Genomic DNA, 17,779 nt, shown 5'->3' on the forward strand with positions numbered 1-17,779 from the left:
AGGAAGGAAGGAAGGAAGGAAGGAAGGAAGGAAGGAAGGAAGGAAGGAAGGAAGGAAGGAAGGAAGGATAAAATGAAGATGATAATGGCTCCTACATCCTAGGGTTCTAGTAAGGATCAAATGGGAGAATACTTTTAAAGTAAAGCTTAAAGCACTTCATAAATGGCTAGCTATTTGCTATTAAGTGATTAACCATGGATTCCAAGGAGAAAAAGTGATAACTAAGTGTTTTCAATTTCTACTACGAAAATGAGAATAAAAGGACACACTCCATCTGCATACAAAGAATAAAAGTGCAGGCTGCCATAAGGGGGAATTTTCTAAAAGTCAGAGTGCTCAATATGAAGCGATCGAGGGAAGGGGTCTGCTTTGCCTTTTCTAAAGGTCTTTAAGACAAGGAGAGAGTCTCATCTGCTGGGATGACAGGCACTCCGGAAGCCTCAACCCCATGTCCACTCTTACCTCAAAGACGTCCACATCCGAGAAGTCAAAAAGAAATGCTTGGGGCAATGGAGAAGTATGAGAGGTGGAACAAGGAAGACCTTTCAAATCTCCCCTCAAACCCTTCCTGGCTATGTAAACCTGGGAAAGTCACTTAATTTTTCATTTCCTCATCTGCAAAATAGGGATTCTCCAATATGTATCACACACAGAGCTGTTGTGAGAACCCAAGAGATCCTATTGGTAAAGTGCCTTTTGTCAGGGTTAGGAAGCAGGCCCGTGATTACATTGGCATAAGGAACTAAGAAAATTTCACCCACCAAAGTGAGTCAACTGTGCAATCTCTAGTCTCAGAAAGAAGTCAAGGACCCTCAGCAGAGCTGAAGTGACTCACCCAGGGTCACACAGCCAAGATGGGTCAGAAGCAAGATTTGAAACCAGATGAGCCTTTTATCCATCATACCATACTTCCTCTCGTGCTACAAAGTTAATATGATGATGATTATCACTATTATTTGCTTACCAATAGTTCACATTAGTAATAGTATCCTCCTCTGGTTTCTTGTGCCAGTGCAGGTCCACAAAGCCCATCACATCTGATGACCTGTCCACTTCCACTTTAACTGGCAACTCTGTTTATAATCGTCTCCTACTTTTGTTCTCCTTGCTCAAAACCCTTGGACCTCATCAGTCTTCCCATGATCCTCTGAATTCCTTCCACTTGTTGCTTCTACAGAGTAATCTTGTTTCATTCTATTACCATATTATCTTCTTGTATCACAATGGGTTCAGTCATTCTCTAACTGATGAGCCAGGTTTTTCCAGATTTTCACTACCACAAAAAGCATTGCTATAAGTATTTTGAGACAGAGAGTTTTTCTTTTTATCTTTGATGTTCTTGGAATATATATGCAGTAAGAAGAACAGTGAGTCAAAGGGAATGAATTTTGGTATTTTTTTAAATAATTTCACATTATTTTCTAGGATGGCTAAAGCTGCCAATCATTGAATTGAACTGCTCTAAAAAGGCCAGTTGAAATCTGTGACTACCATTCCAGGTGAGCACCAACCAGAGCTTAACTGGCCATGGAGATCAGAAAGGACTGGAATGAAAGCAGTCATGGCACGAATTTAAATGCTTATTCCTTCCCTCTCCTTCCCCATTGTACCCTTTCGCACCTGTTATGTGGGTCTACGAGGCAATGTATGTAGATAATGTAATAGATGACTTTGCAAGTTATCAATTATATATCAACTCTATAAGTATAAAGGATTTTTTAAAATTATTCCAGGAAAGACAGTGGATTACAGATCTCCCTCCACTTCAAATCTTCCCAAACCACAGAGGAGGAAGAAATCTTTCCAAGTTCACATTATCCAGTTAACAAACAATTTCGATCAAATATACAACTAAAGAATCACCATTGGTCAGAGAGCAGTTTCTGAGCATCCAAGGCAAGGCCAACCATTCTATTCCTTGCTATCCATGCTACTACATATGGACATATGTCATCCACACCTTCCTCTCCATTCCTCCTTGCCTGGAGATTAGGGAGACATATGCTGCTGGGGGGGGCCTTGAACAACACAGTCAATTCTCTAGATCAAGTAATATGTTTTAATATTGAGCCAACATCAACAAGTTCATCATCAGGCCCATCCTTCCCCAGAAACTCACAATTTTGAGTTCAATTTTTACCTCTTTACACCTAAAAAGCTTCAGATTTTCCCTCCACAGGTTGCTATTAACAATATAATATGCTATGACGAGAGGAAATTTCCTCCAAGAAAAAAAGATTTACAAAAATATCGATCCTATATTCTATTTAATTTCAAATACTTTTTAATAAGCATATAAGCAAGGCTCAATGAAAGGAACCAGAAATACAAAGAAATGCAAAATTCAGTTCCTCTCCTCAAGGAGCTGACATGCAATTGATGGATATACTCACACCAGTAAGGAAGCACATGCTCATTGGAAGAGAAAGAGAAAACTAACCACTAAGGGCAAGATCAACAACACTTTCCCATAGTGCTGAGCCTTGAAAGCCACCACAGACTCTACAGAAACGCAAGGGAGAAGAAATGTGGGTCCGTGGCCTACACAGGGTCAGCCTAGACCAGGAAAGAGGAGGAAGCCAGCTTGGCTGGAACAGACATGGGTTAAGGAGAGAAATGTAAAAGGAATATGGAAAGACAGGTTGCAAGCACAATGGGGAAAGCCAGAAATGTCAAGTGGAGGAGTCTGTATCTGATCCCAGATATAATCCAGAGAACCTGAAGGTCCTGAAGGAGCGTGACATGGTAATTGATGCTTTAGGAAGATTAGTCTGGCAGGAATGTGAAGAAGGAAATGCATTTTGGATATTCTCTTCTCTTACTCTATCCTCAAAAAAATCAAAAGACAGAAGAAGGAAGTAATGACCTAATTATGGGAGAACTGGTTCTAGTACAAACATAGGACAAATGTGTGAAACGTGTATTGGGGAAGAGGGACGGGGGTGGGGGTGGGGGGGCAGGTCCTGAGAGTTTTTATCTGTAAAATGATGGGATTAGACTAGATCATATGAAAAAGTTCCTTCTGAATCTACAACTTACTTCCATTTTCCAGTTTAGTCAAAGGTATAAAAAGAATACACATTTAATGATATGTGCGCATATACCCCAAAACAGAAAAAAATAGTCCCTTTCTCTTAACATGTCCCCCCCATCTCCTGCCTGACTCTACAACCCCAGGCCTCTTCAGATTCCACAAATTCACTTCAACACCATAATATCTGTAAACATGAAAGGGGAATGGAGATCCTTATAATGTGTTGACAAGCCAAGTTAATTTCTCAAGTTGCAAAAGACAAGAACAAAGAAAGGGGAAGAAAAGTCACACTAAAACTCCATGCATTTGAAGGTTTTATTTTTCATGCTAAGGTTTTAGGGTTGTTTTTTTCCTAAGGGCTTTTCATAATGGTTCACACCCTGGCTTGGAGGCCCACAGACCAATCACAGGCACAAACCAACCCTCCATCAAAATGGAAAGGTTTTGAGTCCAAGGAAGGCACTAAATTTTGTGCCTGTCACCTAAGGAAGATCCTGGCCAAGAAGACAGATACACAGCCTTCCAAGAATCGTGGCTTCCAGGAAAAAGGGTTTTCAGCCAAAGCAGCTCTGGCAGGCAAGCTACTGATAACATAGAAAGGGCACAAAGCTTGTCATTAGAGGAATTCCTCCTCACCCTGGAAGCACATTTCAAATTCTGAAGGATTATGGTTTTCCCCTCAAAGATAGGAAGGGGTCAAATGCCGCTCTCTACCTGTCTACTATTTGTATTACACCACCAAATCAAAGCTTAGAACCTTCTCTGACCTAAAACTTACAACCTTGCTCAGTGCCACCAAGTACCCAGGTCCAGGCACAGGATGCCAACGAGCAAGAATCAGGTTTAAACTTTGGAAAGGGCACAGATGGATGAGGCTGGCTACCCTACTGCTGTCTGTTACAGTCACCAGGTAGCATCACTTCCTGAATCACTGCCCCCAACTTCCCCGCATCCTCCTATACCCCTAGCAAATTACATTTAAAATAGAGAGAGGCTGCCATCTAGTGATCACTCAATTACAACATTCTTTGGAAAACTTCAGAAGCTTGCTCCTTCTCTCTCTCCTCCTCCTCCTACTACTACTACTACCCTGCTGCAAAGAAATCCTGAAGACTCACCAACAAGTCTTTCAAACACTTCTGAAAGCGGACTTGGGCTGGATGAAAGGAAGACATGCCATTACAGAGACAAAGTAAGAACTACTCCTTTAAAACGAAACTCTGGATTCCAATTTCCAACCAGGCAGAAGAGTAGTGGGGGAAAGGGTCAAAATGTGTTTGAAAAGCCCAGGTGTGCCACAGGTGAGTAAGCCCATTCATGAAACGCAATGTGCACTCATGCACACAACTGGTTTAGATCTCCTTGTCAAAAGTCTGGGAGAGAGCCAGGGCCTTGCGCCAGGTGAGATGACAGAAAAACAACAAGAAAATGTGCTGGCCCCTTAAATCCTGGCTGCCCTTTGGAGAGGGTCAAAGACCTTCACAATCATCACAGGTATGGCAAGTCAGAGAAGGCGCATGTGCCTGGCTAGAAAGATGCTGACATGAAAGATGCTGTGGTGGTAGTCCCACTACATCCTATCCCCAAAATTCGTGGTTTCCTATACATGTCACCAATGCCTAGATTCCAGGACCAGATTCTTCAAACTATGATTATGATAGGATGTTTTCCATCTGAAAAATGACACTCAGAGTTCTCTATACTAAATGACTGCAGAATTATACCACTTGCTTTAGTTAAACCCTTCACAATTTAATGTACTTTAAAATGACCAAACCAAATGTTTATCCAGAGGTGAAAGCCTGTTTAAAGGCAGCCTTGTCAGAGAAAAGAGCTTTAAACAAACTACACAGAAAAAAAAAAAAAGAAAAAAAAAAAAACACCAAGTGAAGAAAAGGGCCACTCCCATTACATGGGCTGTTCCCAAGTTCCCATGAATGATACCCGGGGCAGCACGGCAAATCAGAGAAAACCTCCAATCACCAGCCAAGGCATAAAGACTGCCAGAAAAACTCTGATTGCTTTATTTTTAGCAGACACTTCTCTAGAAAGTGGCTGAGACTCCATTATTTAGCAAACTACCCATTACCCCGAAACATCTAAATAGCAGGTGAAAAGTAACATCACTCCATTTTGTCCCATGGGAAAACAGATTTGGGGAGGTCAAAAGCCTGAAGACACAAATGTAAGCCAATTATCCCTGCCATTTTCTTGGGAAGGGGCAAAAAAGCTTAAAAGATTTGGGTTGTTATTGGGATGGGCTTCATTAGGAAGACAGGAAAGTTGGGTTCATCCTTGGGGTAAAATATTTTGGGGTAATTCAGTTCCAAAAGGGACCCTTTGCCTGTATACTATGCTTTGCCTCACAGCTCAGTTCTCCATTCATGTGACGGTAATTTGGATATTTTCTGAAGATTTATGTAGACAAGTTCAGGACCAAGAAAGCTTTCAGAGAACAAAGAGACTGAAGTCCTTATTTTTGTTTTTGATTAATCTGTAGAACAAATTCCAGGGTTTTTCTGGTCTTTTCTTTTTAATACATATATTTTTAAACTCCTGTCGTGGTTGCAATCCACAAACATTTTATTCTCATTAAGCTCCATAAAAGCATCATTAGCATTTTTGTTTATTCCAAAGTTAAAAATAAAATGGAAAAATAGCTCTTTGCATGATGTTGAAATAGGCACTGCGAAGGTCAGAAGGAGTTTAAAGCCCCTTTTACCTGCTTTCTACCTTATACCACCCCCAACTCTATGTTCCCTCCACATAATGGTCATTTGAAGGGTCTTAAAATCCCAGATGCTGATAACCCAACTTCGGATTAGGCCTCCAAAACAATAAGCTTCCACCAAAGAGCCATGCAAAAAAGCTCATGCTGTATGTAAATACCCAAAGACAAGCTGAACCACTATGGCCAAATTCAATGCCATAAGGCAAGATCAAAAACTGTTAAGACTTTTTCCCATTCATATGGACCCTGAAGTAATAGACACCCCAACAAGATATCCAATCAGCTTCACTACATACACCGTGCAACCACAAGAATGCTCAGGCTGATACCCTCCCAGGAGGGAAGGGAACTGATGACACTCACACAGGCTGGTCTCTGGGGCACGAGAAGGGGGATGGAATAACAAGTCAGGAAAGTTTCCCTCCGCCCTGGTCCATGGAGCCACAAAGAACATGGCTCCAGTTAGCAGCTACAAGAAGAGGAAAGCGGAGACAAGCGATCAGCCACAAGACGGAAAATACCCCAACAACTATCCACTGGGAAACAAACCAATTAAAACAAGAAAATTCCAAATTAAAGCTATTACACCTGCTTTAGCTGATGCCATGACAATGTCACAACATTCAAACAATTTATTGGCATCATTGCCTATTGACAAGGAGGTGGAAGGGTTTGTGGGCAACTTCATTTTGGATTTAACTCCACTCATGGGGCTGAGTGCCATAAGATGTTCTTGCCTTGGCAGTTTTCAATATTGGTCATAAGGTCTGGCAGCTGGGCCAGCCAGGTCCAGGATTGTTGCTGTGCCACTAAATCCTTAGAGAAAAGTAAGTAAATGAGTCCTGGCCCTGCCTACAAAGTCGGAAATGCTGAAGAGGCTGCATTATTAGTTCAATCCATGGCTTCCAGACTCGTATTCAATGTGCAGAGCTGGGGATAAATGAAAATACAACTCAGGCCATTCATTCGCCATTGACACCTAACACTTCCATAGTGTGACTTACCAGGCAGGATACTGGAAAACAAACTTCCATTTTCTTTGCAGAAAGACATTTCATTATTTCAGTTAAATAGGTACTTTTCAGAGGAACAAGAACATATTGAAATAGAAAATGCATAATGGAAAAATCCCTAATTTTAAGCCACCAAGCCAAAAAGGGCAAATCTATTAACCCAAAGACTGAAACCACAGGACAACACTAAACACAAACTGCAGGAAACCCAACCCACTAAGGCTACTGGAACTCATCACTTACACTGCTATACTGAATGAGAATTTACCAAAGCAGATCAATCAACCTTCACAGAACTACTGGTTAAAAACCTAACAAAAATAAGTATGCACCCTAAACGGCATACCATATAGAGGCAGCTACGTAGCTCACTGGGTCTAGAGTAAGAAAGATTTGAGTTCAAATTCAGACTTAAACACTTACAAGCTGTGTGACCCTGAACAAGTCTCTTACCCTGTATCTGTCTTAGGTTTCCCTTTCTAAAAAGAAGCTAATAGAAGCACCTAACTCACACAAAGCTGCTAAATGAGATCATACTTTTTTAAGCATTTAACATAGTGACTGGTACACAATAAACATTTTAAAAATGTTTGTTCCCACCCCCATATTTATTGAGAATCCTACTTGGCTCCTGGCCTACTAAGCAACACCTAAGTAATCACTGAATATCCAATGGCCAAAAACAATGGTACGGTTACCATTTGTACCCTGAGAATGGTTTATGTAAGACAAAAAGAAAATGTAATTTACAGGGGTTCCAGAAAATCCTCCTTGTAGTGTGACTTGGCTGCTTACTAGTCGAGGGATAACAGAGAGGCAAGCTCCAGGGATGGATGGCTCCCAGGAGGGCACAGTCCTCCACAAACAAATAAGCACAGCTCCAAGCAGCAACAGGCCCAAGACAAAAAGCAGCTTGGCCCCTGGTTCCTACCTGCAACTAAACCTTTAAGGACAGTCTGCCCAAAGCAGCCCCTAGTCTTAGAGAGCCAGGCTAAGAGGCTTCAGACCTAGGTCCAAGTCCCACCACGTCACAGGCCTGACACGTAATCCTAGTGATTCGGAGGACAAGGCATTTTGTTTCTGAAGCCGTCCAGCAGCTCCACGAAGATTCCTAGTGTGTTGGACACTCAGAAAGGGGAACCAAGGACTGAGTGAAAATGGGTAGCAGGTTAAAAACTAGTGGAAAGAGGGGGGCAGCTGGGTAGCTCAGTGGATTGAGAGCCAGGCCTAGAGACAGGAAGTCCTGGGTTCAAATCCGGCCTCAGACACTTCCCAGCTATGTGGCCCTGGGCAAGTCACTTGACCCCCATTGCCTACCCTTACCAATCTTCCACCTATAAGTCAATACACAGAAGTTAAGGGTTTAAAAAAAATAAAAAAATAAAAAAATAAAAAAAAAACTAGTGGAAAGAGAACATAAGGCGAGAATAAAGACACACAGACATAGAAAGTTTTGGGATAAGGTAGACGGAGAGCAAGTAAGCTCTGGTGGTCGAGAGCTTAGATGGTTCAGAGCTCTGATGGTCAAGAGCTTCTTTCTCAACTGTCCTATAGCTACTTTTATTGGGGTTACAACAGTAGATGGGGAGAAGGGGAGAGCCAAGTGGTCTGATACATACGTAATCATGAGGAGATACAAACTGTGAACCTGAAATAACAGGTAGAGCAAACATCTAGATCAGGAATCCATGAGGCCTGAGGTCTTGATACAAATGCTGATTGATTGAAGGTAAGGCAAGGAGACTGAGATAACTGACCAGTCTTCCACAGTGTAGCCTTAGGGAAGGGCTTGGAATTTGGCACAGTTGAGGTTCTAATTCAAGGTTACAGAAATCAGTCATAAGCAATACAAGAGTCATTTTTTGAACACTCTTAAAATAATATCAAGATTAACGTATACCTGGATTGCTACAGCTTCTCAATTGTATAGCATAACCAATCTATACTGGTGCAGGGGGGGTTTCCTCAGGAGACGTTAACTATACCTACGAAATCATAGAAAAGGCCTCAAAAAAAGTGAGAAAGGTGCCCTCTCCCAAAGAGCAAGTACTAGAAGTTGAAAACAAACATTTACCCAGAAGCAAATTCCAGTCCATTCTTTAGAATATATATATACACTGACCAAAAAAAATAATTTGTACCATAGCCTAAATCTTGAAATAGAAGATGGAATGGTCTGGGAAGAAGAAGCTGGAAGGTACATGGCAAAAGTCTATTGGAATCCAAGATCTGAGAATCATTTGGTTATAGCAATAATGTTCCATCCTGCTCTAGAGCGAGAGAAAAAAAGGGCTCTTTGGATGACTAAATTGCAACCAGGCCTGGCAAACACTGAGAGCAAGCCTGCCTGGGGTTCCTAGGCCAGGCTGCCAGGACCCGGGGGAGGGTGACAGAAGTCCCTCAAGGCCCTTTAAAAAAAAATGGCTTCCAGGTGGGGATCTGTTATGGTGCTGTGAAGCCTGGGGCTGTTTTTAACTTCCCTTTTTTACTACATGAAATTAAACAGTGGACAACAGACTACAAGAATGGAAACAAGGAGAGCCCCTGAACATCACTGCTTAGCTGAAAGCCCAGCTAACTCCCAGGTCAGAAAAGGGCACATGTACAAACAAAATCAAAAGAAGCAAACCCAAATGCCTCCTAGTTGAAGTCTGGCCAGTCTTACAGAGTCTAAGGGAAGAAGCCAAGAGCTGTAGATTGTGATGGTAAACATGGCAAAACCCTGAAGGAGAACCCAGAAAGAGAAATCCACAGGGCAAAGGGCAGGCCTGGGCACCCTGCACGTGCTCCCTGCCCCTCCACTGCTTCTTAGAACAAACATTTCATCACCTAAGTGACCTGTGGGCTTTGTAATAAAGGATAAAAGGAACAACACTGATTTCTACCTCTTGACCCCCAAAAACATCATGCTCACGGCAAAGACCAGGCACAGGATACAAATTAAAATTTATTCAGGGAATCTTATTGAATCAGCAACAAGCAGTATTCCAGTTTTAGAAAGTAAAAGACAGACTCAAAAACTCTCCTTAAATGAGCCAGACTTCCTCTGCCTCGGTCACTGAGCACTCTGTCCTGAAGCCATGGCCACCATACCTCACCAATACCATTTCCCAGGACTGAGACAACCCCCCTGGAGGAGACTGCCAAACACTGGGGATCCCCGGCCTCTTCCACACGGCCCCCACAATGTGAAGGACAAAATGTACTCGCAGGGGATCAGCCCCTCTCCCACCACAAGAGAAGCTCACTTGGTGCAAAAACCCTTGAGTGAATGATGGCCTTTTCTCAATCAGAAGGTGGCAAAAGACCAGCCCCCCACCCGTATGGAGATGTGCCAGGCAGTGCGGGTGGAGCTACTGTCATTCAAATGCTAGTAAGGATAACAGCTGACTAGAGTCTGGGAGTCAAAAGCCTCAGGCCTCCTACCTCCACCACAGATGGGTCAGAATCCCAGGTGCCCCCCCAAAGGATGCTGGATGGCCAAAGAGTTCAATAACACAGGGTGGGGGGGAGCCCCCAGAGGAAGGGATCAGCAAAGGCTTCCTCAGTCCAAGGAGCTCACTCCAATTACCTTCCCCCCTTGAATTAGTCATTAAGGACATGTCAATCCCATCAACGTTTATAAAGCAACTAGTGGCCTAGGATCAATCCATTATTTCTACAGTCTCCCACTGACAGACAGCAGGCCCCGGCCCAGGAGATGTCTCAGTTAAGAAAGCGATCTGTTATTTAACCAGCAGCCCCGAGTTCCCGAAGCACGACTACTAGTAAGAGGTGAGCCCTAGAGCAGCCAACCCAGCAGGGAGAGCATGACAGCTTGAAGGCTCTCTCCTTCATTAGCACTTGGGGGCACACTGAGGGGAGGTCACAGACCCCCAGGCTGGCTGTCACAAGAAGGTTGCTATATCACAGCGGGAAGGCTTCGCTTGTCTTTCCTTTCTGATGGTGAGCCATCTACCACTTCCACATTCTCTTTCATCCAGCTGGCCCTCACCAGCCACTTACCTAACAGAAAAATACAACCTCTCTGAGGAGGAGAGAAATCAGCTCTCCATTCTGAGACAGGATGCAGAATGGGATGAGCCTCCATGTAAAAAAGGCCTTTAATCACATAAAACCAAGTGGGAGAGCTTGAAGAAATTAATGCTCAGTCTTGAAAAAGTCCAGGAAATGGAAGAAGTCCCCCCCAGCCAGCCTAGCTCCAGCCAACAGTCAGCCCCCAACTGAGGCCAACATGGAGAGAACTCACCATGAGCCAAAGCTTTTAATGTCCCTCCTTTTTGAAGGCACAATGGAAACAATTCCCCAGAACAAAGAAGCTGCGTCAGCGAGCTCTCTGCACTCAAACTCTTTCAAGTTGGAAGGACAGTTGATTCACACCATGTGTGGGAAAGAAACACTAGTTAAAACCAAGCAAGATAAATTTCTGGCCCCCAGAGCTGGTTAATATTAAACTGTAATGAATCATCTTTACAGTGCATTGTAAACAAAATATTTTGTTTACCCACCCATCTCCAATTTGACCCTCCCCCAAAAAGGAAATTTTATGACAATTAGTAATGCCCAGGTCACATATGCTCCCTCCACCAGGAGGCAATTTTCGAATGCTGACACCATGAATTGTATTAAAAACAAGCCCAAAGCCAACTGCCAGAGGCAAGCGCATGAAAAGGCCCCACGTCCTGAGTCCACCTTGCACTGCTACCACCAGCACTTCAGGAAGGATCCACATGGGAAGGTCCACACAAGATCCCAGGGTCCTTCCTCTGGCCACTGCCACACACAAGCAGGGGCCAAGGGCATCTTCAGAGCCTGCTTCCCACAGGTCCTTCTCAAAGGCAGACAACTGCTGACAACCTCTGACCCAAGGAAGAAAGCCCAGGACTTAGCCAAGCCTCCTGAGCAGACATCTGTCCACATAGTGAGATCCACTCAGACTGGAGCAGAAGCAGAAGCGAAGCATAACCAACCCATCCACCAGATTCTACAGGCTCAGCTCCTCACGAAGTGCCTGAAGACCAACAAGAGGAAGTGGACCTGCTCTGGCAGAGCACGGAAGCTAACCCGTAGAGAATAGAGAGATGGGTCTAGAATACCCATTTTAAAGACTTCTTTCATCAGCTCTCTATTATCTGATTACAAGTTATCAAAAGGATTATTCACTATGACCAGGTGGGATTTATACCAGGAATGCAAGAAAACTATCAGCATAATTGACCATATCAATAATCAAATTTACAGAAATCACATAATTATCTCAATGGATGCAGAAAAAGCCTTTGACAAAATACAACAGCCATTCCTACTGAAAACATCAGAAAGTATAGGAATCAAAGGGCCTTTCCTCAAAATAATCAGGAGTTTTTTCTGTCAAACCATCAGCAAGTATCATCTGCAATGAGGATAAGTGAGAAGCCTTCCCAGTAAGATCAGGAGTGAAGCAAGAATACTCATTATCACCACTATTATTTAATATTGCACTAGAAATGCTAGCAGTAGTCATTAGAAAGAAAAAGAAATTGACAGGATTAAAGTAGGCAATTAGAAAACTAAATCCTTAAATAACACATAGAAAGAACTCTACAAACCTTAAAAGTGCAAGCTGTTATTATTAGCTCTTACCTGAGTCTTTGAACTCAATCTATGCATCTATTACTCTTAGTACTCTCTAAATAATTATCTGGTCCAAAATATTCATGCTTCTCACCTCTCAAGCAGACAATCCCAATATGGCAGCACATGGCTATAAAGCCTTGAAAGGAGAGTAAGTTGGTAAATGGATTCTGGATATTGTATCCTTTGCAGATGATATGAAGGTATACTTAGAGGATCCTAGAAAATCAACTAAAAAGCTAGTGGAAATAATTAATAATCTTAGCAAAGTTGCAGGATACAAAATTAATCCACATAAATCATCAGCATTTCTATATGTTTTCAACAAAATTCAGCAGCAAGAATTAGAAAGAAAAACTCCATTTAAAATCACTCTAGACAATATAAAATATTTGGGAATCAATCTGCCAAGACAAACACAGAAATTATGTGAACACAACTACAAAACACTTTTCACACAATTAAAATAGATCTAAATAATTAGAAAAACATTAATAGCTCATTGGTAGGACAAGCTAATATAAATGACAATACTTACCTAAATTAATTTACTTATTCAGTGCCATACCTATCAAACTACCAAAAACATTTTTTTATAGAATTAGGAAAAATTATAACAAAGTTCATCTGGAAGATCAAGAATATCAAGGGAACTGATGGGGAAAAAAATGTGAAGGATGGGGGCCTAGTAGTACCAGACCTTAAACTGTACTATAATGCAGTGATCATCAAAACAATATGGTACTGGCTAAATGATAGAAGGGTAAATCAATGGAATAGACTAGGGGTAAATGACCTCAGCAAGATAGTATTCAAAAAATCTAAAGATCGGAGCTTTTGGGACAAGAACCCACTATTTGACAAAAACTGTGGGGAAAATTGGAAAACAGTATGGGAAAAATTAGGTTTAGCTCAACAACTCATACCCTATATCAAGATAAATTCAAAATGGGAAAGGACTTAAATATAAAGAGTGAAATTATAAGCAAATTAGGTGAACATAGATAGAATAGTATACCTGTCAGGTCTATGGGAAAGTATGAGTTTAAATTTAGGTTTTATGCTAAATATGAAAGTTATAAAGTAATATTGTGGTCGCCAATTTAAAAATATTATAGTTTAAGTCAAAATAACTTTTATCAGCTTTATTTACAAAGAGGTAGAAAGAGTGAAAGTGGAAAAATGTAAGAAGAAGATATAGAATTGTCTATCCTACCACCCTAAGTGCTGCTCTGGTGTCCAGCTTAGCTTGGTAGGGCTCAGTAATCTTCAGCCAGAGGTCCTGGTGGTGCTCCAGCCAGAGTTCCACCAACGCAGCCTCCTCCAAAACCAATGCAGGAATCTCAGTCACTCACCCCGCAAGCCAACACAGGAACCAGGGAAAGAGTCTCCTTCTCCAGTCCAGCTCACTGACATAGAGTGAATGACTGAATCCTCGAACTGGCGAACTGGCCTTTTTAAAGCCATTTTCTCCATGTCACTTCCTGTTGCTCCCCCACTTTATGGGAACCAATCGCAATCAATTTGCTTAGCAGTGGGGGTGGGAGGGGGGGTTTGTGTGAACACTTTGGAGGTGTGAGCTTACTCTAGTGACTCATGAACTCTCTCACTTAGTGTTAAGTAGGGGTACTTGACTTGATTAGCTAAAAATAGGCAAGGGAAGAGTTAATCCTGTCTTCACAATAGGGAAGAATTTAAGACCAAGCAATAGACAGAGAACATGATGTAAAATGAATAATTTTGATTACATTAAATTAAAAAGGTTTTGTAGAAACAAAACCAATGCAACCAAAATTAAAAGCAACAAACTAGGGGAAACATTTTATAACAAAATTTTCTGACAAAGGTCTAATTTCTCAAATATATAAGGGTCAAATATACAAGAAATCAAGGCATTCCCCAATTGACAAATGATCAAGGTATACAAATGGGCAGTTTTCAGATGAAGAAATCAAAACTATCAGTAATCACATGAAAAAGTGTTCTAAATCCCTCCTGATTAGAGAAATGCATATCAAAACAACTCTAAGGTACCACCTCACCCCTAGCAGATTGGCTGATATGACAGTAAAAGGAAAATAATAAATGTTAGAGGGAATGCGGCAAATTTGGGACACTAATGCATTGCTGGTAGAGTTGTGAACTGATCTAACCATTCTGGAAGGCAATTTGGAATTATGTCTAAAGGGCTTTAAAAGAATGCATGCCCTTTGATCCAGCAATATTCACTAATAAGTTTGTACCCCAAAGAGATTTAAAAAAAAAAAAAAAGGTTTATACAAAAATATTTATAGTCGCACAAAAACCTGGAAAATGAGGGGTTGTCCCGAATATTATTGTGCTATAAGGAATGATGAACTGCTTGATTTCTATAAAAACTGGTAAGACTTTCATGAAATGATGCAAAGTGAAATGAGAGCAGAACCAGGAGAACATAGTACACAGTAACCACAACATTATGGGAAGATGAAATGTGATAGACTTTGCTACTAATAGCAACACAATGATCCAGGACAATCCTGAGGGATTGAGAAAGAATGCTCTCCACATCAAGAGAACTGCTGAAGTATAAATGTGGATGAAAACATGTGAGTTATCACTTGTTTATATGGGTATATGATTTGAAGTTTTGGTTTTAAAAGACTACTCTATTATAAAAATGAATAATATGGAAATAGGTCTCGAGTGATAATACATGTATAACCCAGTGGAATTGCTTATCAGCCCCAAGAGAGGGGAGAGAAAGGAAGGAGAGAACAGGAATCATGTAACCATGGAAAAATGCTTTCAAAATAAATTACTTATAAAAATAAAGTAATTAATTAAAAATAAATTATACAAAATCTCTAAACCTTACTCATATAGAATGAGACGACAGATTTCTCATCTTTGCCTTCAAAATGTCCTTTTTCTCTTAGGTGTTTGTCTTGGGTTCCTACACTCCTTTTGCAGCCATGATGGGCACCTTTATAGGTTCCCGCATTCATATCTTCCCTTCTTATATTCTTGCCTAGACTATTGAATTTTCCCACTTACCCTTATCTGTTAAATTGTCTCCTTCCCTCACCTTTTAGAGAAATGGTCTGCTCCCGCCCTCTCTCCAGCCTGCATAATGAGAGCATTTCATATCCATCTTGCATTATCATTTTCTCAAAGCAATCAAACACATCACCTGATTCCATGCCCACAGCAATCCATTGGGGTAAGATCAGACAGTCTCTCCACTGGAGACTTATCAGGGCCTTAGGATTTAGACTCAACAGAGACCTCAGCTACCCTGATTCCACTGACACTCACAGGTAAAGTGATTTGCCAGGAGTCACAGAGCTACCAAGTGGTAAGGGAAAGGCCCGAAACCTAATGCTGCTGTCTCTCAAGTCCGGGGTGATGTCTGTCTATCACTACCTGGAGCAAGAGCTACTGGTATGGCCAATCATCACATGTCCTCACTGTATCCTAGACAAAACTCAGAAGTACCCTTTCATGGCTGCAAGGGCTTTATTTTCTGATGTTTGGGGTTACGTGGTCTTTGGATAAACTGGGAGCAAAGTCTGGTGAACTGAAGGTTTCAATAATCATAGTTACACTAACTCATATTTTATGGTGCTTTAAAATTTACAAAGTACTTTCCTCTCAACAACCTGAGGAGGTAAAAAGACAAATCAAGAAACCAAAGCTCAAATAATAATCAGATCTGGCAGGACCTGGATAGGGCCTGGGCCTGGGAAACCTTTGGTATAAGTAGCTTTGGTGAGGAAATTTCCTCAACCAAAGCAAGTCTACACCTTCTTTGCAACTTAGTGTGTTAGAGTGAAGGAGTTCCCCAGTTCCAAAGGCAATATACAGTGAAGGCAGAGTTTAATATTGGGTCTTCCTAACTTCTTGATTCTCTATCCAATATACCAAGCTGCCTTTAATGATGATGATAATCTCAAACATTTAAGGTTTATAAAGCATTCACATAAAAATGTAATTTCACAACAGCCTTGAGGTTGATGCTGTTTTTAATGCCCATGTTGCCAAAGAGGAAATTGATCTAAGAAAGAGAAATGAGGTGCCCAGGGCCACCCAGTAAGTAAGGATTTGAAACAGGATCCAAACTCGGGTCTTCCTAAAGAAAAGTGAAGATTTAGTGGTTGCTCCAGGGTCACCAGGGTAAGGGGCAGGTTTCAAACCCAGATCTCTGTACTTCAAGTCCACCATTTCCCCTACATTATTTCAGGCTCCCTGCTCACAGTCATTGATTATGAGAAGGAAGAAAGGAAAGCAAACTTAGCCTTGCTGTAGAAAAGCATAAAATGAGTGAGTTGGACAGGAACACTGGGCTCCGGTCCCAACTCTGCCACTACAAGCTGGCATTTAAAATAGCTGACCTTGTAGATGCTTCTGGCTCAAAAATTCCACAGCTATGTATCAATGAGAGAAGAAGAGGCTTAAGGACAACAGCCAGCTGTAGGTAGAATAAGTCATCAAGAACAAATAACAAATGTTTTTCAAGAACCTAATTATATATATAAGACATTGTGCTAGGAGCTGGAGATCTAGACACAAACTCTAAACAAAGAACTTACACTCTAGGGAAACAAAAAGGAAGAATGGGAGCTGGTGAAAATCCCACTAGCAATTATAAGGAAGGACTCTCCACAGTTAGCCTTAAATTGTAATATTTAAAAATTAGATATTATATAGATCTATATTTTAAGGTGTGGTCACCGGGAATCAATAATTCAGATTGGTTCCATAATTAAAATAGACCCAAGTCAGGATGGGTTTTATGGTAGTTTTATTTACAGTTAGAAAGGTAGAAGGCAGGGAAATAGAGAGAGGGAGAGGCTAGTCCAGCCGGCAGAGGCCCGGACAGAGAGAGGGTTAAAAGGCTAATTAAACTAGGCTACTAGCCACAAGGCCTTAGCAATCAGAGAGGCAAGAAGCCTACTTAAGGTAGAGTCTGGAAATGTCAAGGTAGGCCAAGGAAGTCAGCCTAACTTCCCCACATGACAATTCAGAGGGGAAGCTGCCTGAGGTCTCAGCCAAGATCCTTCAGCACCAAGTCCAAAGCAGGAACCCCCCAACAGTAAGTTACCAACATACTTGAAGAGACAGTGTCTCTCATCACTTCCTGTGGGTCCACCTCTAATTCAAGTGGACAAATGGCAGCCTCTACACTGATTTGGGCTGCCCAAAGGGCCGTCCCTTGTTCTTGATTTTGTTACTTATTGTCACATGTGGGTAACTTGTCTCCCCTCCCCACTAAGGGAGGTGGGGATGACATCATCTCTGGTTGCTAGAGTTTTAACTATGAATGGGCTTGAGCTAATTCTATTTACACAGAAGGATGGCTATCAAAGGCAAGATGGCATCGGATCTGGAGCCCAAATGCCTACCTAG

The 17,779-nt window shown here is 41.7% G+C and overlaps 1 protein-coding gene across 4 annotated transcripts in view; it reads right to left on the reverse strand.

Annotated features, from left to right (window-relative positions):
• The window catches only part of EXOC6B (exocyst complex component 6B), a 643,271-nt gene that overhangs the window by 569,651 nt on the left and 55,841 nt on the right, over positions 1-17,779 (reverse strand). The gene's annotated exons all lie outside the window — the stretch shown is intronic.

The sequence above is a fragment of the Gracilinanus agilis genome, chromosome 2, assembly GCF_016433145.1.
Source record: "Gracilinanus agilis isolate LMUSP501 chromosome 2, AgileGrace, whole genome shotgun sequence".
Taxonomy (NCBI): domain Eukaryota; kingdom Metazoa; phylum Chordata; class Mammalia; order Didelphimorphia; family Didelphidae; genus Gracilinanus; species Gracilinanus agilis.